The sequence below is a fragment of the Lissotriton helveticus genome, chromosome 4_1 (assembly GCF_964261635.1).
Source record: "Lissotriton helveticus chromosome 4_1, aLisHel1.1, whole genome shotgun sequence".
In the NCBI taxonomy this organism is placed as follows: Eukaryota; Metazoa; Chordata; class Amphibia; order Caudata; family Salamandridae; genus Lissotriton; species Lissotriton helveticus.
The window spans coordinates 720994184-721018857 of NC_136063.1; the positions used below are offsets into that span (position 1 = coordinate 720994184).

Genomic DNA, 24674 nt, shown 5'->3' on the forward strand with positions numbered 1-24674 from the left:
GGGCCCGATGATGAAGCATGACACTGACTAGGTCGGTGTGTGAGGGCTTTCATACTCAAATAGAGTGACTGTGATCCCACTCAACTAGAGTGACTGTGATCAATACTATCCACTTATCCTTTTGCTCCACATTTCTGGTAGTCGTGTACTTGACCAGACGAGACCTCTCTCTTTCTTTGTTGTTGGACATTTAACCGGGGACTAAGAGAGTGTCTTTGAATTTCCCTACCTCTCTCCTTGTTGATATATACTGGAATGATCTCCTGAGAGCCAGTAAAAAAAGATCCATGTCCACTTTCTGGGATATTGTTAAGTGGGGAAGGGGGGCAAAAAGAGGAGAACCCATGAATCATGTGTTACCAAACGCTTGGGTTTCCCACTATGAGTCTCAGTTTGCTTTGGAGGACACTGAAGAAGATGGTTGCGAAGCATCCTTGGACATAAATCTGAGTATTAATTATCTATTCTTCACTAAAGCTGATGTCCTAAAAACTTTGAATAATATCCCAAAAGCGAGGGCCCCAGGCCTGGATTCGGTCCCTGCTGATCTATTTATGCACGACAAGGACCTTTGGGCTACCTATATCCAGCTGCTAGCCAATGGCATTGCAAGGGGCTCACCTATTCCTGAGACCTGGAAGGGAGCCGAGATCATCCCAATCTTTAAAAAAGGGGAAAGCTCGGACCCAGGAAATTATAGGCCTATCAGCCTTATTGCATGCATTCAAAAGGTAGTGGCGAGGCTTGTACTGCAACGCATCCATGCCTGGATAGACAAGCAAGATATTCTGGCACCATTACAGGCAGGGTTTTGTTGTCATACTAGCACTATTTTTTTTTTTTTTTTTGGTTAAAAACTTTTATTGAGCAATCAGATAAAAAGTACAGAGATGGGCCTACAACCACACGGGCTGGCCGCTAATTCGCAAAGCACGATACATGAAGTAAACAATCATTTCCGTGGCCAGGTCGAAATCATAGAGTAAATATTGCTCCAGACATAGGACAGGACACTACAATTTTCTATATTAAACATTAAAATAACAAACACCAAACAAGGCGAATTCAGCAATCAAGTCAGCCCGGATGGCAGAGGGGAAGGACACTAATCAGGAAAACAAAGGTAAATCAATGAGACTCGGCAAGGCTGGGGGGGGGGGGGAAGCAGGGAGGACAGGAAAATCCTAAAACAGAATGAAAAATTTCGGGAACGTTAGCCTAGGGAGACAGGGTAACATCGGAGGTGTCAACCAAGGGAGGGGTACAAATTTCTCCACGATATGCATTCCATTGACCCCAAATTTTCGTCCATGCCCTGGGTCTGCCCCTAGCCACATAGACGGTCTTCTCTCGGAACATGGACCAGTCCATGTTATCCTCCCACACCGAAACGTCTGGAGGTCGGGACGCGCCCCATAGTTGCGCAATGTCACGCTTCGCGACCATGTAACCCAAGGTCGCCCATCTAGTCTGGGCCACAGAGTAATCGGAGGGTTCCCACACGTTCAGCAGGCATCGTCGGGCCTCAGGCCGCAGGGTAACACCAGTCACAACAGTCATTACCGCAAGTACATCCACCCAGTAGGCTGCTACCACAGGGCACTCCCAAAGTATATGCATAAAGGTAGCGCTCATCCCACAGCCACGCTTACATAAGCCATCCGGGGAAAAACCCATTACAACCAGACGCGAACCAGTCACATACACCCGGTGGAGGATCTTAAGTTGCACCAAACGAAGACGGGCAGGAATGGCGACCTCTTTCGGAGAGGAGAGTGCCGACTGCCAATCCTCGTCATCCAATTCCAATCCGTCACCGACCCACATCTCCCTGAGTCGGACCAACAAATCAGCGCGATTATGAATCAATTTTTTGTAAATAAGGGAGATAGTGCTGTCGGGCAGGTGTCCATCTAGTATACGATCTTCAAGGGGGGAGGACTCGGGCAGGGCCACATCAGGAGTCAGAACTGAGGCCAGGGCATGCCGGACCTGCAGATACCGGAAAAACTCTCTATCACTCAAGTCGTATTCTGCCTTAAGGGCCTGGAATGACTTCACGCTACCGTTCACACAAACATCACCCACCTTACAAATCCCAATCATATCCCAGCGTTCAAAGCCCTTAGTAGACCAGAGACACCCCAAACGTTCAGAAGCATAAAGCGGAGTCGCCAGTGTCAGTCGATTCTCCCATCCCAAACTCACATTCGCGGCGCGCCACACGTTGACTGCGGTCCTGGACGGGCCCGCAAGATGGCGCCCGGCCGATCTGGAATAAAGCGCTCTATTAAAGTCCCCTCCCGGCAGCTGGAACCTATCCATCTCAAAGGCCGCATCGCGACCCGGCGAATACATCGCGTGGTTAATGGCAGATAGCTGGGCAGCCCAGTAATATCTCTTGATGTCGGGGAGCGCTATGCCCCCGTCATACCAAGGGATGGTAAGTTTCGCAAGGGCAATACGTGGACGCCCGTCCCAAATCAGTTGTCTTTGCAGACTCTCGATCGCTCGGAAATAGGTAGCGGGAATGTCGTCATAAGAATTTTGAAGTGCGTAGAGGAACCGCGGCAAGGACATCATTTTAAAAAGAGCTGCCCTACCCAGAGGAGATAGGGGTAGCTTACGCCAACGGACCACATCCAGTCGCAGTCTAAGAAGCGGGGGGAGGAGATTACGCTCAAACCGGAGTGAGGGGTCCAGGGTAATAAAAATCCCCAAATACTTGAAGCCAGACTGGACTACCTGGATAGGAAATCTGTCCGGCAAAGGGGGCAAAACACCCGAAAGAACATACACACAGGACTTAGCCCAATTAATAACAAGGCCCGAGTTAGCACCGAACGAAGTAAGAACATCAAATAAGACATTTAAAGATTTACGCGGGGAGGTAAGATAAAGAAGAATGTCATCCGCGTAAAGTGAGACGCGGTCCTCAAAGTCCGGTGACCAACGGATCCCTTTGAGTGAAGGCTCCCATCGAAGCCACGCAGCTAACGGTTCCAAGGCAAGCGCGAACAGCAATGGAGACAAGGGGCAACCCTGACGGGTCCCCCTACCAAGGCAGAAGGGAACAGAAACTCTACCGTTCACCACTACTTCCGCTAAGGGTTCAACGTACAACAACTTCACCCAACCAATAAACTCAGGTCCAAAACCAAATTTTTCGAGAGCCGCCCAAAGATAGGGCCACTCTACAGTGTCAAAGGCCATCGAGGCGTCTAACGAGGCCAAAATGGCCGGCTCCGTCAGAAGCCCCGCCCTCGCAACAGCACCGTGGAGACGACGTAGGTTAAGAGCCGTGTTGCGATGCGGGATAAATCCGGATTGATTCGGATGAACCAAGCCACTAATGACCGTCAGTAGGCGGTTCGCCAGGAGCTTAGCCAGGACCTTAGGCTCAACATTTAACAGGGAGATGGGCCTATAAGACGAACAAAGGTCCCGCGGTTTCCCGTCTTTGGGAATTACGACTATCGTAGCCAGACGCTGGTCATACGGGAGAATACCCCGTTCCCGGGACTCCAAAAACATGGCACGAAGATAGGGCGCTACCCTGTCAGGGCGTAGCTTGTACAGCTCAATTGGCAACCCATTCGGGCCCAAGGCCTTGCCCGAACGGAGCGAGCGAATGGCAGTCGCTATCTCATCCGTAGTAAAAGGGGACTCCAACGAGACACGGTCTAAATCGGAAACACTGGGCAAAGCTATATCGCGCAACAAAAGGCGAGAGTCAGCCACATCCCGTCCAGACACAGGGGCATAAACCACACGAAAATACTCCGCAAAACATTCAACTATTCCAACCGGGTCCGTCACTTCGACACCATTCGACGACTGAATCACAGGCACCACACGATTCGCCCTCTCTTTCTTATCCAACCACGCCAACAATTTACCCGCTTTGTCCCCCACATCATACAGACGACCCTGCTGTTCCCGAAACATCAATTTAGCCGCATCCGTGACCAAGGACTTATAAGCAAATTGTTTCAGACCCAGGGCGTGGAGTTTAGCAGAGGTGACATCCGACTCTAAGTCGGCCTCCCTCTCCGCAATCTCTCTCTCAAGGTCCACCACCTCCCGATTCCTAGCCTTCTTGGATTCAGCAATAAGGGAAAGGGCCTGCCCACGAATCACTGTCTTAAAGGCCTCCCACAGGGATACCGCCGAGGAAACGGACCCCTCGTTGTCTAAAAAATAGGCATCCAAAGACTTAGTCAAAAGGTTGCGGGTCTCAGGGGAGGTAAGGTACCAGGGGTTAATAGGAGCCACTCGGCCCGCCGCTTCCACCCCAATCTCAAAACAAAACCAGAGCGGAGAATGATCGGAGATGCCCCGGGGGAGGTGTCTGATCTCACGCACCGCCGGCGTCTGCGCCGCGGGCATCAGGAAATAATCCAGTCTAGACAGACTCCCATGGGCCCCCGAATGGAAAGTGTATTGAAGCTGGGTAGGATGCAGAAGCCTCCAGCAATCCACCAAGCCAAACGTGTCCAAAAACCCACCCAGCCACTGTTGGGCCGAAGGAGTATCCCTAGGGGGGTAACGATCGTGTAGACCGGAGATCACAGAATTAAAGTCACCTGCAATAAAGAGAGTACTATCAGGGAGGTTCAAGAACACACGGCCCAAATCGGAAAAGGTAGAAGTCTGTAAGCCGGGGGGCACATAAACAGTAAACAAGGAGAGGGTACGACCCTCATAACGACCCACGAGGACAGCATAACGCCCCCGATCATCAAGGATCACATCATCAATAGCTAGGGGGAGGGAAGCCCGAACAAGGATACCCACCCCCCTGGAACCCGTGGTAATCCCCGAATGTGCGGCAAGGCGATATCCCCACCTATTCATCGCACGACAAGTATTGCCCACCAAATGAGTCTCCTGTAGAAAAACAATATCTGGAGATAAACGGCGTAGACATTTTAACACCACACTCCGCTTAATGCGATCTCCCAGACCATTAACATTCCACGAAACAAACCTCAACCCGCTACCCCCCATCCCACACAGCAACGCCGAAACCCCTCTGCAATGAGCATGACATAAAAAACATCAGAAGCAAGATTGAGTCGCCTTGAGAACATAACACACAAACATCGAACGTCCCAACCACCCACCCCCCAACAATCGAGAAAACACCCCCCACCCTGCACCCCTGCAAAATGCTAAAAAGCCACCCCAACATGCAGTGTGCCTGTCGCCCAAGAACCCCCATTCTACAAAAAGACCCCGGAGGAGGAAAGGCTCTGGCCCACCCGCCACCCCGAGCAAGACAGATAATGAGGAGAACACACAAACAGTAGAGGCACTGAGGCATAGAATCCCTGAAGAGTTTACTCTATACGAGGGCCCAGGCGTAGACGAATTATTCAGCTCTCCACACCACCCTCAGCACCACCCGGGTGGGCGGCGGACTCAGTCGCAGGAGGTCGGTCAGGCAGAGAGTCCAGCCAGTCATTCATAGAATCAGGCCGATCAAAGAAGAAGGTTCGGTCATTGTACTCAACGCGCAGCCTGGTCGGAAAAAGCATAGCGTAGCGTAACCCCATGTCTCGGAGACGTTTCTTGACACCACGGAAGCCCATACGCTGTTTCTGGACCTGTTGAGAAAAGTCCGGATAAAAGTTCACCGTGGCGTTCTCAAAGGCCACCGGGCCCTTCACACGTGATGCTTGCAGGATAGCGTCCCGATCCCTATAGTGGAAGAGTTTCGCAACAATAGGCCTCGGCGGGGCACCCGGCTTACCCTGGCCCCCCGGAACACGATGGGCACGCTCCACTGCGAAAAATTTACTCAGACCAGACGGAGAGAGGTAGTTCTGGATCAAGTCCTCAACAAGGAGATCAACAGAGTGAGGTTCTGGATTCTCCGGAACTCCGACCACGCGCACATTACAGCGACGTGCCCTGTTCTCAAAGTCCTCCAAGCGCCGGGTCATGAAATCGTTCACCCTACGGAGGTTGCCGATCTCCGTCTGTATCTCCGAAACGTCTGCCGTGAGGCTGGATGACTTGAGATCCAATGACTTCACCTTCTCATTGGTTTTCGACAGGTCAGCTTGAATCAAGTTCACATCAATGGCCACAGTGTCGATTTTGTGGGCCAAAGCTTCACATTGTTGGCCTATTGTCTCCTTCATGCCAGAAATGGCACCCATGATGTCCTGCAAGGACGGCTCCGTTGACGCGTCCACAATGTGGTCAGCAGTACTTGATCCGGGCAGGGCGGCTCCGGGGGACCCCTTCGAATGGGTGTAACGGTCCATAACGTTAGACTGGACCGGGCCCCCACGCAGGGGCGTCTTGGTCTTCCGAGTCTCTCGGTCCCCTCTGCCTGCCATGCTAGAACTGCGTCACCAGGAGATTTACCAGGCTCGATGGAATGGCCACAGGAAAGTAGGGCTTCGGGACCAAAGAGCCGCTGCTAGGGTACCACTAGTATAGGGCCAGTCAGATAGGAGAATAAGCCAGCCAAAGGCCCGACAGCCGTCTCGTGCCCCGGATCCAGCCCAGGCCAGGCTCCCCTGCCAGATGTCTCAGTCTGAGGCAGAAACGAAACCGAAACTTAAGAGGGGGACCCACAAGTCGAATCCCCCTGCCGCTGTTGTTCAACTCCAAGACGGCCACAGAGCCTCACCCAGTCCCGGGCGTATCTCGAGGGCGGAGCCCCAAAGTTCGAATCACCGTAACTCCGGCACCCCGGGTCCAAGTCAAATTTCGAAAGTTCCAGGGCAACCAGCTCAGCGTCCTCTACACTAATCCTCGTAAAAAGTCAGGATATGTTCAGGATATCATGCCGGGAGTGGCGGGGGTCCGGGGAGCGCTGTGCTCACGCGGCCATCTCGGATGCCCGCCAAGCTCCTCCTCCCCATACTAGCACTATTGATCAAGTTTTTAGATTTGTTTTAATATACTGGAGGGTAGAGCTACTTGGTGGGGGTATGCTGTTTGCAGCCTTTGTTGATCTTAAATCAGCATTCGATTTGGTCCCGCGTGCTAAGTTGTGGAAAGCTTTACAAGAACAGGGCATCCCCAACGAAATTTTATCCTTTTTAATTAGATTGCACGAGAATAATTTTGCCCAAGTCCGATGGAACCAGCAGGGTAGCGTAACCGATAAATTTCCTATTGCAAGGGGAGTACGCCAAGGTTGTGTACTAGCTCCAACCCTCTTCTCGCTATACATCAACAGGGTGATCAGGTATTTTGAACAACAACCGACCGACGCACCTAAGTTGGCCGGAAAACAGATCCCCCTGTTGATGTTTGCGGATGATACCCTGTTAATATCAAAGACACAACAGGGGCTCCAGAAGGCTATTGGAGTCTTTGAAGTGTTCTGTGCAGATCATGGCCTTGTTATTAATACAGCCAAAACAAAATTCATGGTTCTGCACAAACGGAAATATGTCAGGGGGAAGGTGGCCATGGACGGGGTCCAATTAGAACAGACCCAAGTTTTTAATTACTTGGGTATCACCCTGTCCTCCAAATTAGACTGGAAACAGCACACCAACCAGCTGGTTACGAGGCATGCACAATTGGCAGGGGCACTCACCAAGGAATTTTATTCATCACATACCAGGCCTATCACTCTAGTTTTAAAGATACACAATGCAAAGGTGGGAGCAGCGGTCCTTTATGGGGCAGAACTCTGGGGGACCAGCAACCTCACTAAGTTGACGGTTGCCCAAAACAAATTCTTTCGTAACATCACTGGCTTACCAGTATCCACTCCCTTGATACCCCTCCATTATGATCTGGGATCTCATAGCTTTGAGGATATGGCAAAATATAGATTGGTTGCCTACTGGAGGAGATTATGGGTAACCCCGGAACTCCTGCAGTATGCCCAGGGCTTCCTCGAGGTTAGAGACTCGGACAAATCCCACAAAATCCAGTGGATGCGGGAGGTTAAAACAATTTATATGGCTATGGGCCTATCTCCATTATGGGATGACCCTGTGAGGAATGTCTTCCCACCCAAGAAAATACTTTGTGATCTGTATTGGAACATGGTTGAGGCTAAGACTTTTGGATATCTCATTGAATCATCCTTTACCACCGATTTATTAGAGCTCAAGCACGTACCGGCCCTTGAACCCTACTGGGACTGGATAACTATTCCAGGGGACCGGAAGAAGTATCATCAGATGAGGGTGGGAACACTACCACTAAACACTTTAACTGCAAAATGGCGTGGGAACCAAAGTTCGGTGTGCCCTTTTTGCCCTGATCAAAGGGAAAACATAGGGCATGTATTCTTTGCCTGCCCTGAATATAATGTACCAAGAAAATCGTGTCTCAAACCGATTTGTGTTCAGTTAGGCCTCAAAACTACTAGCGAGGCCATTAGGATTTTAAGAACTGATACCTCTCAGCCAGTTGTTATAGCCATGTCTAAATGTTTGCACTGGATGTTATGTTATGTTATGTTATGGACATTTATTCGGCGCACAGCTGCCCCAGCAAAGGGGCGTCCTGGCGCCTGACAAGGTAACCAACACAACACAACTAAAAAGACAGCAGACTAGAAAGGAGCAGGCTCAAGGAAATAAAAGAGTCTTGATGGCCCTACGAAATAAAAAGAGATTATCAGACGCACGTATCTTTAAAGGAAGAGAATTCCAAAGGGCCGCAACCCGAACTCGAAATGAGCGGCCTCCAGCTCGGCTAAGCTTGAACCGAGGGACAACTGCCAGATCCTGGCCTAAGGATCTCAGGGAGCGGGCAGGGACATAAGGCCTCAAGAGATTCATAAGAATCGGAGCCGAAGAGCCCTTAAAGATTTTATAGGACAAACAGAGCACTTTAAACTGAATCCTCTGCTTGACTGGAAGCCAATGCAGAGACTTCAGAGTATTAGCAGCGGAGCAAAACCTGGGCAGACCAACCACAGCTCTGGCTGCCGCGTTCTGCACCCGTTGCAGACGTGTAATTTCAGCTTGGTTCACCCCTACCAAAAGAGAACTGGCATAATCCAGCCGAGAGATCACCGTCGCCTGCTACACCAGTTGCCTGGTTGAGGCATCAAAAAATTTCAAGGCTGGTCTTAGTCCTCGCAAAATGCCAAAACAACTGGCGGCCGTTCTCTTGGTATGGGAGACAAAACTAAGGGCGGGATCTAGCCACACTCCAAGATTTTTTGTCTCCATTACCGGAGTCGGGGTAGGTCCCAATTCCGGAGGCCACCAAATGTCACCCCATAGTTCCGATTTCTTGCCGATGACCATAATCTCAGTTTTTTTTGCGTTCAACTGGAGATGGTTGGAATTCATCCAGCTGGCAAGCGCCCTCAGCCCATTCTGGAACCTAGGGGCATCCAAGTCAGAGTCCCCGCTGAGCGTGACCGCCAGCTGAGTGTCGTCAGCATATGAGACCATAGTCAGGCCCCACTGTTTGACGACATCCGCCAGCGGCCTCACGTACAGATTGAATAGCGTGGGGCTCAGCGAGGATCCCTGGGGGACCCCCTGGTCCAGCGGATGGAATTTGGACTGATGGGGTGGAATGGCTACGCAAAAAGTGCGATAGGCAAGAAAGGAACGGAACCACTGGAGGGCAGTCCCTGTGATGCCAGCTTCTTCCAGGCGCTGGAGAAGAATATTATGAGAGACGGTGTCAAAGGCGGCGCTAAGATCTAATAACACAAGCGCCGCCGTTTGACCCGAATCTAACACCCTGCGCAGATGTTCCACCATGTAAAGAAGAGCTGTCTCCGTGCTGTGGTCAGCACGGAAGCCATTCTGCGTAGGGTCTAAGATGTTTGCCCTCAAAAGGTGGTCAGAAAGGACTCTGTTCACATGTGCCTCTACGACTTTCGCCGGCCACGGGAGAAGCGATATCGGGCGGTGGTTCTCTGGTTTAAGAGGATCTAAACCAGGCTTCTTCAAAATGGGCGTAACCACCGCATGCTTCCAATAAACAGGAACCATACCAGTAGAAAGCGAAAGGTTAATCAGGGAACGCACCGGCAAAAAATCGATAGACAACGGGTCCCTAAAAAGAGCTGGTCTAGACGGATCTGCCGGAGAACCAGACTTAATATGTTGGGCCAGTTGATTAAAACTCTCAGGCGATAGACAAGGGAGAGTATGCAAGACCATGTGTTCCTCGGGCCTAAGGGAAAGTCCGGCATCCAGTGTGGAAGTGGAAAAAGTACGACGGATGGCTTGGACCTTCTCCATGAAGAAATTCGCCAAGGCCTCACACTGTGCAATCGAACCCAAATCATTCATAGGGGCTTTTTTTGCCATCAGATCTTTGAGAGCCTTAAAGATCGCTTTGGAAGGGTTAAGGCTGTTGCGGAACTCGAAAGAGTAAAAAGCCGCACGCGCTCTGCAGACCGCTCGATGGTAAGATTTAATAGTGGCGAGATATGACACTTTTTTACCAGTGTCATAGGCTTTCCGCCACTCTCTTTCAGCGCGTCTGCACGCACTCTTTAAAGTACGTAAAGAGCCATCGTACCAGGGACTAGGGTCCCTTGAGCTACATTTGCTCAGGGTCACCGGAATGATAGAATCCAAGGCACGAGTGATCCACTCACAGAGAAGGTTGTAGCCCATTTCCACGTATCAAACGGGCCGAGTGGGTCCTCAGACAGAGTACGGTACAGATCCTCTAATCTGAGTTTGTTCCAGTGTCGCCTCGGGACGACTCTGGCCATGGGTTTAGAGGGGGGCTCGTACAGTTGGCACTGGATCCTGACCAAAAAATGGTCCGTCCAGGCAAGAGGGGTAGGGGTTAAAACCCTAGCCTCTGTGAGGTTGGAAAAGAAGGGGTCCAAAGTATGGCCTCCCACGTGAGTGGGGAAGGAAACCCGTTGGGACAATTGGAAGGCTTCCAGATCGGCCAGAGTACTGCTGACAGCAGGGGTGGTCAGACTCTCAAAATGAAGGTTCAGGTCCCCATGAATGGAAAAATTAGCACAGCCCACGGCCAGCATACCTATAGCCTCTGCAAGGGCCTCCCTAAACGCCACGTCACTACCCGGAGGACGGTAGATTACCAAGCCGGAGAAAGAAAACTGGGGGCTAATAGAAATCTGGAAAGAAGCACTTTCGCAGCCCACAATTTTTAAACCTCTCCAGACGCAGGGATAGCAGGATCTGACAGCAAGCGCTATCCCCCCCCCCTCTAGTAGGGCGATTAAGCGTGTACACCGTATATTCAGGTGGAAAAGACTGGTTGAGGATAGCTGTATCAGCCTCCTGCAGCCAGGTCTCAGTAATACAAAAAATATCAGGTGACTCATCCTTAATCAAGTCGTAAACAGCCTGGTAGTGATTCACCAGCGACCTGACATTAAGGTTCCAAATACTAAGTGTGCGTGGGATACATTTACTCCTGGGTGCTGACAATTTACCCATAGAGCACGGAAGAGTGGGAGTACAAAGCGCCCACCTACCACATACACACTGGTAGGGGCCACACAATGGGCTCACAGGAACCGCATCACAACTGGCGACCTGCTGTCTAAGGGATAGTAGATCATCTCTAGAGTAGCAAATCAACGCACTCACCGTTCTCCTAGCAGGGCCGAGCTCGGCCATGATCGGCACCTCCGGCACGTCCGGCCACGGGCGGGCGCAGACGGGCAGGACTCTGGCACGACTCAGGCTACGCGAAGGCGCGCCCGCTGCGCGATACCGCTGCGCTAGACAGGGAGCGTTAAGTAGGCGTCCCTCACGAGATCCTGCGCACTAGAGCGCTCGAAGATGCTGGCGTCCGGGCAAACAAGACCACTCCAAGATGGCCGCTACAAAATATGACCCCACCCCGGGAACCGGACCCGCTCAAACAGCGGTGTAATCCTATTAAAGTGCAGGTGAGGGGGGGGCAAAGAGTCCCTAGAGTAAAAGCGGGTAAAATAACCAACTTTAAAGCAAATAAAAAGCGAGTGAGTTAAAAACAGCAATTTCACGAAGAAAGCGCGAAGCGCTAAAACAGCAGTCCGATACCTTGTCAAGGCGACTCTGAAACAGCTCGCCTTAAGTAGGCGTCCCTCACGAGATCCTGCGCACTAGAGCGCTCGAAGATGCTGGCGTCTGGGCAAACAAGACCACTCCAAGATGGCCGATACAAAATATGACCCCACCCCGGGAACCGGACCCGCTCAAACAGCGGTGTAATCCTATTAAAGTGCAGGTGAGGGCGGGGCAAAGAGTCCCTAGAGTAAAAGCGGGTAAAATAACCAACTTTAAAGCAAATAAAAAGCGAGTGAGTTAAAAACAGCAATTTCACGAAGAAAGCGCGAAGCGCTAAAACAGCGGTCCGATACCTTGCGCCCGTAAAATGAGTTTGGATTAACCCCAAGGCCAGTTGTTATATGCTGCTATCCGATTTTGTAAATTGTATTGAGAAACCGATGTACTTAGCATTGAATGAATTACTTTTTAATACAGTTTTAATTTTTAAATGTGATATACTTAAACTTTTGTAAATATGAATGAGCTAGTAAGCTCTTTTTAGATATAGTTGTAATGATTAATTAATTGTGGATCTTATTATCTATGGGGTGGGGGATGAATTTGCAAATGTCTTTTATGATTGAAAAATATCGAATAAAGAGTATTTTTGATTTGATTTGAGTCCTATATTTTTCAATCTGTGAACTCATTTGTGTTGAGTTCTGCTTTTGAATTAGATTTGATGTGGCTCCCACACCCTGTGGTCCACGATTCCTATTTGTTTTTTCTCATCTTTAAGCCATCTTACACCATACTATATTTTGTTAGGTAAATATATTTTTTTTGTTAAATGCCTATTTCTGGTGGGAGCATAGCACAGAACAGTTTTATATAGGTATTCTGGTACTTTGTTTCTAGTAGGGAATTCAAACTTAATCATTGCTTCCACCAGCAGTCAATGCTTGTAGTTTTAGCCATATTCGAGCTGCCTATTTTTGATTTCTTTGTAACATGTCAACAGGCTGCTTAGGAAACCTGATGCAAATGATGTTAAAGCAGTTATGGTTCACCATTAACAAAGCACTTGTTAATTCAACTCAATGGTTGTGAAAAGGAGTATGAGGACTTATTGATGAATGAATAGGAATCCTTAAATGAATAGGCAAAGGACATTTCTGAAACAAATGTGACTCACAGGTTGTGTGAATGTAGTGTGGTGTGTGGTGGCAAATAGAGACAGGAAGGGCATGGGAAGAGTGGTGAGTTGTTTTCTAACCACCACCCCTCTGCATTAGGATCTCGGCTTATACTTAATTGAAGCATAGAGAACTCATTCTGATCCAGTGGAAAATGTAATACAAAGAGGTAGCAATATTTATTGACGTGTTTTCAAGTTGCAAATACTTTTGGGCATCATCAGTGTATATTTGGATATTCATATGATACAGCTCAAGGAGATGTGAAAGTGGTGAAACATTTAAATATAAATATATACATATACATATATATATAAATGTATATATGTGTATATATATATATATTTCCAACCCTCTTTTCCAGAAGAAATGGAGTGCACTCACCAGTGACTTTCACACTGTTCTTTTAATTCACAATCCAGTATTTTACGGGCATATCATCGCTTCCAACCAACGCGTTTCGGTCTCTCCGAGACCTTGATCACAGTTGATATTTTGTGCTTTACTACCATGCAAATACTTTCAAACATTAATCATGTGACTTTCTGTTTCATCACAGGGGATTCTGGGGCATGTATTTTTTACCACCATAACGTCTTTTTTGTGCTGGCTGTTATATGTATAACAAACCAGTGACATGTTTTAATTAATTGAACATTATTCAACATGAATTCAAATATAATTCTTAACAGAGAAGGTCTTTTGCATATTATTTCTCAAGTTCTCTAAATATAAATCTTAGTTCCGCGTTCTAAAGCCCTCCAGTGGGTATACTTAATATGGTCCATCCGACCTTAACATGTAGATTCAAAGTTCCCAAGCACACGTAACGTGTGCTTGGGAACTTTGAATCTTTTTGGTGAGAGATTAGTCTCTTGATTGATGGAGTTTATGTGGTTCTCCATTCCTTTGAGCACCGTGTTAATAACTGTGAATTGAAAAATAACTTAGTGCGAATCTAAACCCAAAGCGCCAGTTTACCTATAAGAATAACCACGTTGTCAGTCTGTGACGACCTTAACATGTATGAGAACTTCACTTTGGAAGTTAATTCTTCCTGATATTGTTCACCTCTGTAGGATGGTCATCACCCTTTTACTTTGCTAGACCTTCCTCCTCAATGTTACATCATTTTACATAAAACCATTTGTTCCTCCACAATAAAACCCAAGTTTCTCCAAACAGAAAAGAAAAGATGGGGGTAAGGAAAAGGGGGGTTACAAAAATAAATATGATCATGTAATTAACCCCATCACTGATAGAAGTGTTCTAGATTTTGTTACTGTTCATTTCAAATTTCTAACGTTAATATAACTGGGGAAGTCACTATAAAATTGTGTCCACTTTGCTACAATATAGGAGGCCTATACTTTGAGCTTAAATTATTCCAGATGTACATACATCTCCTCGTCCTGATTAAGTCCATACGGGGTATATGTTTTTAATGACAAAATCCAGCGTGATTCCTATTGCCGCAACTTTTTCTCAGGGTTACCACTCCGTACATGCTTGTCCACAGTTTCTACACCATAGAACTTCAAAGATTTCCAGTTATTTACATGTTTTTGCTCCATATGTTTAGCAACCGCGTTGCTTCTGTCCTTCTTTACAATTGCTCTAACATGTTCATGGATTCTCTTTTTTACCTCACAAGTTGTGCTCCCTACGTACTTTAAGGAACACTGACATTCAATAATATAAACAACATACTGAGTTTTGCAGGTAATCAACTGTCGTATATGCCACACTTTCCTGTTTATTCCAATGACTTCCTTGGTGTTTTTTGCAATCTGGCAAACTTTACAGTTCAAACATTTAATAAAACGAGTAGTTTTTAACCATTGTTTCTTTTTGTTTTGATCTTTCTAGAAATGGCTTTGCACCAATTTATCCTTCAAGTTTTTTGCTCTCTTGTACGTAACATTAGGGTGTTTACCCAGAATTTCTGCCAGGTTTGGATCCAATTTCAAGATTTTCCAGTTCTTTTTTAGTGATCTTGTAAGTTGTTTCGCTTCTTGTGAGTAAGTTGTTATGAGCCTGATTTTTGGTGCTTCATTTACTTGAGGTTTTGCTTTTATTATTTCTTCTCTGTTCTTTTCCTCAGATTTTTTTAGACCCTTCTCAATTATTTTTGGAGAATATCCTCTCCGCTTGAAATTCCGAACTGTTCTTTTACTGTTCTTGGTCCATTCTGTTTCTTCTGAGCATATTCTACGAATCCTCAACAATTCCCCGTAGGGGATACTCTGAATTAGTGAGTTTGGGTGGAAACTATTTGCATGCAATATAGCATTCGTTGAGGTTTTATTCCCGTGCAATGTTGTTTGTATTTTGCCTTGGCTTAGATTGGAGTGGGAATAGTAAATGTCATCCGTTTAGTGTTCAACACCTTCCCCCAATTAGGTAAGATTGGAGTGGGAATAGTAAATGTCACTCTTTTAGCGTCCAACACCTTCCCCAATTTTGGTTTACATTGTAGTGGAAATAGTAAATGTCACCCCTTTATTGTCCAACACCTTCCCTCCAATTGGGTCAGATGGGAGTGGGAATTGTTAATGTCACCTCTTTAGTGTCCAACGCCTTCCCCAAATTTGTAAAAATTGGGGTGGGAATAGTATATGTCACCCCTTTAGTGTACAACATCTTACCCAAATTGGTATAGATTGGGGTGGGGATAATAAATGTTAATCTTTTAGGGCCTGATTATGACTTCGCCCAGCCGCCGCACAGCCAAAGCTGTAATCAGACCGCCTGACAGACTAAGAGTTTCCTCCTATCTTGGCAATATACAGGGGGTCTTGTTTCCATGTGTGCTTAGTAGACAAAGTAGGTGCGCGGAATTTCATAAAATAACATTTACAATAGTCAGAGGGAGTTTGCAAAACATATGTATTTTTATTTTTATACATTTTGTAAAACTGACTGGCCATCTGGCTCTCCGAGCCCATCGGAAGCCAGTCAGAATGACTGTCCGGTTTACTTTCTGACCGTCTATATCTTAATTTGGCAGTCGGAAAGTAAACCAAGGAGCCCATTACGATGCTGCTTGGAAGGCTCCGACCATCGCTCAGGGCCTTCCGAGCCGCATTGTAATTGGTCCCTCAGTGTGATCTATATGTATTTTTGGGAATGTATTGTGTTTTGCGACATTGTTTTCTTGTTTACTTTTCAAGTTTTTGTCTATGAACGTGTACTATGGGTATTGGGATATATGTTTTTTTTAAAGGGAATCTCTTCTAGTTTAGAATAAACCAATATTCTTTTTACCCTGATTTAATTTTTTTCGGGTTTTCAGGAGCGTTTCTTCTTTTAAACACTTTTTGGTTTTTTTTATGGTTCACAGATGCTTTGGATTGCTTCAAGGGATGTCTATTGGAATAGTTTTTTTTTTTGGACAATATTTTTCCCATTTTGTGTGGATTATTATTTTTGACTACATGGATACAGAGGAAGATAATCAGCTATAGAACAGTAAGTTTTATCATTTTATTTGGGTGGGAAATGATATATTATATAGTTTTAGTTTATGCAAATACTATGTGATTGTTATTTGGAACTGTGTGGTTATGTATTTATTTTACGTGTTGGATTGAGTTTGTTCTTTGAGCTTTTTGGATGGTGATGTTTGCATTTTTCGTGCAATTAATATATATCTTATTTTATTATCTCAGTCTGAGTTAACATTGGAATGTTATGTTTAATATTTATATAAAGAATGATTTGTCATGTTGGTTTAGATTTTGTGACAGCTTTTTTGGGACTTGGAAAGGCACCACCATGGGACTGCCGCAGAGCCACTCGCCAGGATTACAACTCATAATCCAGCGGGCGGACTGTCTATAGGTCTGGTGGTCTTGGAGCTGGGTGCTGGCGTGAAGGCATGATCCAAGACCCCCAAACTCCTAATAAGGCCCTTAGTAACTGCTTTCCTTTCTGCGATGTTATATATTTATTTCTCTCTGACATTATGTCCAAAAGTAGTTTAACAATATAAATATATACAATATTTTAAGTAATTTTTTTTTTTTTAGATTTTAAATTGTGCCACTACTTTTATTTTTAATAATTACATGTATGTTTCTTTTAGATGTTTCACGCTCTTTTGCAGCTTTTCCTTTAGGGAGTGACTATTCAGAAATTTAGAAGTTATAGTTACCAGAGCTAACTATAGTTTAAGCCCCCGCAATGCACTGCACTGCTTATGACCTCACATATTACATCACTCATGATGTGATCAGTGACATCACTAATGACATATCAAATGACAGCACTGATGACATCATCCAGTGAGTGTAAGTGTTTAGTAAACGTTTCTTAGACTTAAATATATATATACTAAGCTACAGCATAAGTTAAATTACTATTCTTTCTTTACTAGTAATTAGGCAGACTATTTCTAACATATCTCATCTGAGTGGCTGTGCGACTGTCTCTATGAGTAAATGTATGTGTCTTGTAAAGCGCACTGCTGCCCTGAGGCGTCGTGGCGCTGTAGACCGCTGGGGAACCCGTCCTGGCTATCCCTGTGAGATGGTCCCTACTGGGTATCTCCAAGGTGAAACCAGGCATCCCCGGCGAATGTGGGGGGCCGTTGTAGAGATGAGGCAAGCTAATGCCCAGAGTTGCCGAGTGTGATCCCTGGTTAGAGTAGGCACCCAGGCGAGAATTATCGAGTCCGCTAACCCTGGTCCACGACCCTGCCGTGTCGGGAATTGAACCCTGGTCCCGGGCCGTTCTCTGCTTCCGGGTCTGCCGCCTCTAACCAGTGAGCCACACCACTCCACTCATGAGTGTGTGAGTGGATGCCTGAGTGACTGTATGGGTGAGTTAGTGACTGTGTGAGTGTCTGCATAGGTGTGTGAGTGGGTGTGTGAGTGGCTGTATGAGTGACTCAGTGGCTGTATGAGTGAGGTAATGGATGTGTGAGTAGATGTATGGGTGTCTAAGTAGCTGTTTTAGTGCGTTTACAGGCAAGTGAGTGGATGTAAATGGCTGTATTGGAGAGTGAATGTCTGTGTGAGTGGCTGTAAGGATGAGTGAGTGGGTGTATAAGTGGTTGTATTGATGTGTGAATTGGTATTTAAGTGGTTCTGTGGGTGTGTGATTCATTGAATGGGTGAGTGAGTAGCTGTATCAGTGTCTATATGGGTAAGTGAATGGGTGTGCATATAGTTGTATTGGAGAGTGAGTGGCAGTGTGAGTGGCTGTATGGGCGAGTGTGTGAGTACCTTTATGGGTAAGTGAGTGGCTGTGTGAGTTTATGTATGTCTGTATGACTGGATGTGTGTGTGGTTGTAATAGGGAGTGAGTGGGTGCATGAGTGGCTGACTGGGCCTATGAGTGGGTGTGAGAGTGTATGTGTTTTTCTGTGAGTGTGTGCATGAGCGCCTGAGTGGGTTCTGCTTGATCTTTGCTAGTTTCCTGCCTTTTGTCTTCTCACTTCTGACCTTTATGTTGCCTTTTTTGCTCATTACTGACCTTTATTTTGCCTCTTTCTGCTCGTTGCTGACCTTTATTTGGCCTCTTCCTGCTAGTTTCTGACCTTTATTCTGCCTCTTTCTGCTCATCTCACACCTTTATCTTACCTCTTTCTGCTCATTTCTGACCTTTATTCTGCCTCTTTCTACTAGTTTCTAACCTTTATTTTGCCTCTTTTTGTTCTTTTTCCCCACCACCGTGGGAGAGCCTCAAGGCCTCCTCGGTCCCAGACAGCTCCCCTCCTCCTATGGGAGCAGGCATTACTGCTGCACAGCGGAAGCTTCTGAAAATCCAGCTCCCTAAGTGCAAGAGCAATTTTTTCAACTCTTTCCCTGAGCCCATGTCTGAGGGCAGGGAAAGAGATAAAACATCCGCTTTCAGCGGGCGGGAGCCCTTTGACTGCTCCCGCCCCCTGGAACCAGAGTGTTTGCTTTTGCTTGCCAAGCTAAAACATACATGCAATGTCCCAGTGTTGGGCACTCCAGGACATAGCAGGAGCTGGCCATGCTGGATAGGGTGTCCTCTGGGCCATGTATGGCTCCAGTACAAGGGTTGTGCAGTCCCCTTCCTACTATTTTCATGGGCTTCCCCAGGGAGGTGGTGGTCCCCAGGGCTGAGAACGGCCGGGAAGGATGCAAGGCTTCCCTCCTTCTTATAAAACAAGAAAGCCCTGGGGAGATTGTAGTCCTTGGGGCTCAGGGGGTATGCACCGCCTGCACTATTTTTATAATTAAAGCCCCAGGGAATTGGTGGTCCCCATGGCTCAGGAGGGTCCATGCGCCCCCTGCAACAATACATATATAAGCCCTAGGGAGGTGGTGTTCCACGGCGCATGTCCTAGGAGGGGAGATCCATGCACACCCCTCCTTTATTTTATAAAATGTGTGCACATGCCCCCGCACTTTAGTATGAACAAGTGCGGGAGCTCACACTTGTTTATTTTCATTCTTGCAGCAAATTTCTTGAATTTGTAGGAACATCAAAAACAAAATGCCTTTTTACAGTGCTGGGATCCCTCTGGGACCCCAAGACCAAGGTGTGCTGTTAAGGGTATTCCTACCCAGCCCCTTTTTCTTTTCTTGTGTTTTTTTGAGTTCCAAGATAGCTGCCATCACTTCCTGGTTGAAGTGCTGGCAGTCAATCAGAACTCTGCAGTTCAGTGCACAAGCTCGTTATTCGTGAATTTGCCACAATTGCAGATTTCCTAATTTCGATTTCTCCAAATTTCTCAACAACTACTGAACGGATCTACTCAAAATAAGTGAAAGTGTGATCTACATAATCAAATCAAACTTTCTGCTAAATTTGGTGTAATTCCGTACAGCAGTTCTTGCTGTAGTCATGTTCAGAACTCCTATGGGAATTAACATAAGCAATGCCCTTTCTTTGCCCCATACCCCTTTTTCTCAGCCCGCTCTTGACGGTGTACCCCAAAACATTCCATTCACAACTAGAATCATTGGCACACTTTTTTGGGGACAATTTCGTGAAGGTTCATCAAACATCACAAAAGATATAAGCAAGTCAAAAACAGTGCTAACTATAAATACCTACTTGCGACCACCAGTATGTAATATGTATATATTGTATACAAATGAATATTTAGGTTGTTGTGTCTATGTTTGTAGTTAAATCAAATATTTTTTTGGGTTGTATTGTTGTGGTTTTATTTATATACTTTATTGGGGTGACCTGTAAAAATGTTGGTGATGTAATAAATGTATATTTAATTTAAACATGTGTATAAAATATTTTATGCTTATTTTAAATAATTGTTTTATGCAATAGGTGTTTTTTATATTTATTATTGATAATGTAATTATTTTGGTGATATTATTGTAGTTGATTATTGTATGTATCGATATTTTTGACATATATGTTTATTTAAAGGTGACAATATTTTTGTTTCCGATATTTGTGTTTTCAATATATGTGAAAATAATACATTGAACAACTATGGCGGTCATTACGATGGTAGAAGGCCCGCCACCGCCAGCCGTGTGGTGGTGAGCCCTCCGCCATCGGACAGCAATTTCCTCCGGCCAAATTAGGAGGGCAGGGGGAATTGGATGGCAACCTTGGCGGGTGCAAAGACCTCCCGCCACGGATCCGGCACATGCAATCGCTCCAATTGCCTAGAGGAGTGGTCAGCATCAGTAAAATGGTGGCGGTGCCTAGCAGGCACCGTCCGCCAAATTACAATGCTGGTTGCTGCCAGCCTCTCTGTGGCGTGTAAACCGCCATTGAAAGGCTGTTGTGGATTTGCTTTAGGGGCCCGTTGAGGGCCCCCTTGTGTTGGGGGGATGTGGTAGTGCATTGGGGAGTACTCTCTACATTTCCCTGCACTAAGTGGCAGGCACCCCATGGTGCCTGCCACGTAGTGCAGGGAAATGCAATGGACTAGATGCATTTTACAAATTGCAGCGGGTGCTGCAGCCAGCAGCACCTGCCGCAATGGTGAAGATGGAAGATGTGACCGCCACTGTGGTGGTCGCATCGTGATTGTACAAGCGGGACCGCCGCCATACAGGCGGGCAGTCCCAAGCACCACAAAAATGCCATCATAAGGACCCCCTATATTTGTGTTCTTTAAATTTGAGGTTTTACTAGTTAAGTATAGGAAGTTTATATTTTTGTGAACAATATTGATTTCCCAATATTTCGTGTTTTGATATTGTATGCAGTGATACTTTGTCAGGGATTCACAGGGCAGACAACTAAAGAATCAGGCCATCAGTTTGAGGTCCCGATAGAAGTATTAGCAAAAGTTAAAACCACTCTTTTATCTGTCTTCAGCCTGAGTGAATTAACATTCCTCAAGCTTGACAGTAATCACAAGCATCTTTTGAACTGGTCCAGAAGTCAGAGCTCTCCTTCCAATCTTAGCATGATTTGATTGTCATCTGCTTACTCATATAACTGGAAACCATAATATGAAATAAGATCAGCTATGTGAGACACAATAATGTTAAAAGCCTGGGGCTCAAAGATGAGCCTTGTGGGACCATGCAGTTTATGGTTTTAAAAGTATAACAGAATTGAGCCAGTGAGACGGCTTTGGAGCAGGATAGGAGGCAAATCAACTGTATACAGTGTCCTGAATGCAGGCTTTGGCATGTCGGTTCAATAACATGCTGTGAAAACCTATTTCAAAGGCCGCAGCTGAATCAAACAGAATTTGGACAGCTGAGATTCTAGCATCCAATATAATCTTGATGTCATTGCTGACAGCTTTTAACACAGTTTTGGTGCTCAGATATTGATGGAAACCTGACTGATATGTCTTTAGAAGAGCATTGTCTTTAATATGTTTGGATATTTGCTGATTACTACAGCCTTTAGTAATATTAATTGTCAACAGTAGCAGGGAAATTGGGTAATAGTTAGAAATAAATGCTGGTCCGAGAGAGAGTGTATTCAGCACAGAGATGATGAGAGCTGTTTTCCAAAAATATGGCACCATACCAGAATACAGAAAAGTGTTGCATCTGAATGCCAGGTAAGAGGCAATCAATAATGTCATGGTGTTTGTGTAATTATTTAGTTACATTGATTGTTTGTTGATTGTTTGCTATCCACAACGGATTTATGAGTGGTATCTTTAAGAGTGAGGAGTCTCCGCACTCGTACAGATACTACTAGCAAATCCATTTGTGAATAACAAAGAAAAGTAAACTTAAACTTAAACAAAAGTCTACGTTTACTTTTGTGAATCCGACCCAATGTGAATTTGGGCAGGAAGGTGTAAGGAGGTGCAGGGAACTATTGCTACTCACCTTCTCATTGTAGGCTATTGGAGGTTTTGACTGCGAAATCGGTTATAGCGAGGCCTTGCAGACCAATAGTGTAACTCAGTTGTATTCTTAATTTAATCTGGCAGCATGAATACTCATTTTTCATGCAGAGGCAACTTATTTGTTAACATACATGTTCATATTAGTTGGACAAGTATTATTGTTGACATGAATTTTGACATTTAGGTACCAATTCCAAGATTAGCATGCCTATCATTGCTGTACTCCCACATCCAAAAGCACTAATACAAAGGGTATTAATTTTTCTGGAATGAGGGAATACGAGTCAATGAGTTATGCAGGCCCAAATGGGATATAACTTACAGAGTGGGTGCTTTGGAACCGATTATTGCAAGCTTTCCCCCATTACCAGCCTGTTTTCTACTGCACATTTTGCTTGCTTTCAGCAGGGAAATGTCTGGGTGCGGAGCTGAATGGCTGTTGAGGTTTTCTTATGAATTTTGTAATTCCCTTATTAAAGGCCGAATCATGTATCACCAAGAATGCGGACCATAGTCTTTTCAAGGTGGTTACAGTATGTGCAGAAATATTAGTCACAAACAAGCAACCAATATAGCCTTAGAGCCCGCCATAGCGGGCTCTCCTGCATTAAATGCCTTCAAGAAGGCCGTGCTGTAAGCAAACATTGAAATGTTGATACTTCGGCTTCTACCAGCCATTAGAAACCCGGAGCCCTGCTCAACATTTTAAAGTTATGATTTAGTGTGTGCATTTAAGTAAACATGTATCAAACAAGGGGTTTGCCCTAATACTCCACCTGCATCTGGGCACTGGTGGGAGACCCAGCATTCCTCTCAAATGTTGTCTCTTGTCTATAGGTTGAGCGGCCCTCACCAATTGTTGTTTGTGAAAGGCGAACAGCGGTTTGGGAAAGCTCTAGTGACTCACCAATCTCCAATTATTCAAAATAATCTTTTTTATTTTGTTAGCTTTTGGGTTGTATGTGAGTACACATGTCTCATGCGCATTATCAGTTTTCTCTTTCGGTGTCAGTAAATCCTGTCTCGGTGTGTACCAAGCTCTTTTCAGTGCTGTTTTGACTAATTTGCGGGGATAACCTCTGTTAATCAATTTATTTCTAAGTATTTCTGCATTCGAAAAGTAGTAATTTTTGCTTAATTGATGACATAGGTGGAAGATTGTAGAGTGGGTGATCCCCACGTTCGTTCATTTGTATATATTGTACATATGTAAAAAAAATTGTATATACTTAAGTATATATGAGGAAGTGTCTATTTGTACTGTTGTTACAGGTTTCCTTCAGCCCACAGTCCTGATGAGGCCCAAATTAAATAGGCTGGTATGCGTCGACCAGACATAAAATGAAGCCCTTTTCCATTCGAATTCAGTTGTGAAAAGAAATTATTGTAACACCTGCCTATAGTGTAATAGGGTGGAATGCTATGTACCCTGAAAGGTGTTTACACAAGAGTTATCTTGAATGTGAAATGCGAATTGTATATTGTTTTGTTTTTCAAAGGTTGTTTCGCAGCACTACTAATACTCAGGTCCCAAGTTTTCTGTGTTGTCTTTCGACATAAAAATGTATTGTTTGTATGTCCTTGTAAATAAATGTGTATTGTTCATGTGTTGAAAAAACACATATATATGTATATATATATATATATATATATATATATTCACTGAAAAAACCATAGGTTAGAGACCATATATAGTTAGCTGGACATTTTATTGACATAAAACCAATGAAATTCCATATATAGTTAGTTGCACTAACTATATATCGCGCACCCGCAATCCACTGCTGATGATGTCACATATTACATCATTCATGACATGGTCAGTGACATCACTGATGACATCACTGATGACATCTCAAATGACATCACTGATGACATCTCAAATGACATCACTGATGACATCATCTAGTGTCTGTGTGTTTTTGTAAAGTTTAAATATGTTTTACATATTGAAGAATGAGTGGATGTATGGAAGACTGAGTGTGTGTGTGGCTGGCTGGGAGGTGTGTGACTGTGCATATCAATGTGTACTTGTATCAGTGATTGTATAAGAGAGTAAGTATGTGTTAGTATATGTGTGGAAAGTATGGTGTTCTGTGTTTAACTGTATAGATGAGGAAATCGAAGTGTGATTGATTCTTCACAGGACTGACTAGGTGTATGAGTGCATATGATAGTGTTGTAATAATGAGTGACTGTATGTATGAGTGATTGTATGGGTGAATGAGTGAATGTGTGTGTAGACGTAGGAATCAGTGAGTGCGTATGTAGTAACTGGTATTG

General features: G+C 45.4%; 1 protein-coding gene across 3 annotated transcripts in view; it reads left to right on the forward strand.

Moving 5' to 3' along the window:
- Positions 1-24674, forward strand: part of LOC144828837 (opsin-5-like) — a 1422400-nt gene that overhangs the window by 103279 nt on the left and 1294447 nt on the right. The window contains exon 2 of one of the 3 annotated variants that reach the window (XM_078687370.1): positions 16461-16588. The exons of the other annotated variants lie outside the window; for them this stretch is intronic. The gene's annotated coding sequence lies outside the window, so the exon portion shown is untranslated. The remainder of the gene's footprint in view (positions 1-16460; positions 16589-24674) is intronic. 3 annotated transcript variants of the gene reach the window in all.